This window comes from Tupaia chinensis, unplaced genomic scaffold, assembly GCF_000334495.1.
Source record: "Tupaia chinensis unplaced genomic scaffold, TupChi_1.0 Scaffold150006_1, whole genome shotgun sequence".
NCBI lineage: Eukaryota > Metazoa > Chordata > Mammalia > Scandentia > Tupaiidae > Tupaia > Tupaia belangeri.
This window is the reverse complement of record NW_006209847.1, coordinates 3,737,447-3,740,199: the sequence shown is the minus strand read 5'-3', so window position 1 is coordinate 3,740,199 and position 2,753 is coordinate 3,737,447.

Genomic DNA, 2,753 nt, shown 5'->3' with positions numbered 1-2,753 from the left:
CCTAGGATGAATGGACATTTTTCCAGGGTGGGTCTTGCATTAGTTTCTGCAAAGTGGGGGTATTGCACTCTCCTCTTTAAGAGCTCTTTAATCTGAATTTAAAACTTGAGGGTTTTGTTGTTTTAAACCACCTAAATACTAATCTATTACACATTTCTATAAGGGCTTACTTGTCACAAATTCCTCTGCGTAGTTTGCCACCAAGGCAACTTTCATTTCAGTTCTCTGGGAATGAAGAGAGAACCAGTTCATGACAGGGAGGCTTTCTTGTCTCTTCTGTCCTCTCCTTTGGAGAACAAAGAAACAAAGACCAAGCCCGTAGGTCTGGCAAATGCCCTCGGAGCCAAGCACAGTGAGTGCAGTGTTTTAAACACCTCTTTAGGTTTCTGGCTTCATTTGGACTTGAGCCTGCTCATTCTTTATTGTCCTGTTGATTCAACTACTCTTTAAAGAAGATATTTCCATTTTCCTGGTATTTTTTAGTTGTTTTTAGAGAAAGATCATTTGAATGCCTAGCTTTTCCAGCACACTTTTTGTTTCATTTTCCTACTTTTCTCTATTTTTGTCTTTTTCTTTTCTTTCTTTTTTTTTTTTTTTCCAGAGGTCTTTGCTATAAGTTACATGCACTTGCTGGAGAGACAAAGAGAGATAGACAGAAAGCATGAAATCCTCCCCAGGAAGGATAGCCACGCTGCAATCCCTTCTCCATCTTCTCTCAGGATGCACCTGGTGTGTTTTAAGTCGCTGGGTCTGGGATTCAAACTGCTGTCGACTCTATGGGAGTCCAATCTTAATAATGTAACCATTATGCTCTATTTTTGTTTTTGTCTTTTTCTCTTAATTTCCAGAAGGTACATGCACTCATAGGTGTGCATTACAGACAGAGAGAAAGAAAGAGAAAACTCCCTCACAATGGGGCGTGGTCACTCAGCTCCATTTTTTCATCCCATTAGGATTTTAAAGGAGCACACACACACTCCTGGCATCTTTCCCAAGCTGCTGGGGCTAGGTAGGAGTCAAGCCATGGTTGGCCATTTGAGAACTTGCTCTCCTACACTACAGGCTCATTCTGCAAAAAACTTTTTTTTTTTTTAATTAGAAATAGTAATTGTTGGTGCCAGCAGGTGGCATGGTGATTAAAGCTCTGGACTCCAACATAGATGACCTCAGGGTTTGAGTCCTGGACCCAGCAGATTGAAAATTATGCAGAGTTTGTGTGCATGCACACCCAAAATTCCAAGAGGTGAATGGAAGACAAGGGGTTGCAGAGCAATCATCCCCCAACTATCACCACTGGGAAGTGATTGCTCACTTTCTCTCTCTCTCTTTTCCTCTCTCTTTCCCCAGCAACCATATGTACTTTTGGTAAAAATCTTAAAAGGAAAAAAAAAAGAATTAATAATTGTCTTTTTCTCTTGTAAAAGAAGAGCAGTCCAGAGCAGTATGCAGAATACAAGGTCAATTTAAATCTTTTTTTTAAAGAATTATTCATTTATGGGACTGGCAGGTGGCATGGTGGTTAAGATGCTGGACTCCCACATGGTGGACTGTGGCTTGGGTCCCGGACCTGACAGCTTGCTTTCTCACTTTCCCTTTCTCTCTCTCTCTGGTTAAATTAAAAAATAATAATAATAACAAATGAAATTAAATAAATATTTTTAAAAATAATTATTCACTTAATTTTTAAAAAAGAATTATTTTATTTAACTTTATTTATCTATTTATTTTTAATTTGACCAGATAGGAACACAATGAGAGAGAGAGAAAGTGAGAAAGAGAGAAAGTGAGAAAGCAAGCCACCAGGTGCAAGACTCAAACCATGCTTAGCCATGTAGAAGTCCAGAGCACTTAACCACCATGCCACCTGCTGGCCCCTATTCAATTAATTTTTAAAAACTCATTTATTTATTTCTTCTTTTTTTTTTTTTAAGTTTGCTATAGGGCACATGTACTTACCAGAGAGAGAAAGAGAGAGTTGTAATATCACTATTTTAAAAAGAGAGAGACAGAGGAAAAGAGAATTTTTGACAAGGTACTATTATGTCACCACCTGCCTGCCCCCACCTCCCGGTTAACTAGTGTTACTGGTACACTCCAGACCAGGTCCTGGCCTGATTAGAACGGGCCAGAAACCCAACCCTGCCTCTCATGTGGCCTCAGCCTCAGAGTTACAGTGTCTTAGCAAAGGTTGCCACGGCAGGTGAGCCCAGTGTAAGAAGGTTTTGACACAAATTGCCTGATTGCCCTAAAGTACTATGTAGCCATATGTAAAGAGGTATGCTTCTGTATAATAACTGTTTGCATTGCAACAAGTATTAATTTCCAGGGTTATCACTCAATTATCTCAAATAATTGTTTGCATTGCAACAAGTATTAATTTCCAGGATTACCTCCCCCCACACACTCCTTCCTATCTGCCTCAATATTCCCCTGCCGATACAATGCAATAAACGTCTGAAAAAGCAATAACAAGAGACGCACCTGACAGCTGGGAGAGTACAGACAAACTGATTAAAAGGCCCTGAATGTAGACCACGCCTCTCTAGAACCGGGGAAGATCGGGAGGAGGTCTGATCTCGTCGGTGATTGGTTAACCTCTCTGACCAATCGCACTTAGAGATTGAATTCGTCAATCGCTCTAATTCACCTCCAGGGGGCTTTGGAACCACGTTTACAAATGGGAATAGAGTATGTACAAGAGACAGGTTGTATAGCCAATGAAATCGTGAGGCCTAGTGGGCGGGGGGAGGCCG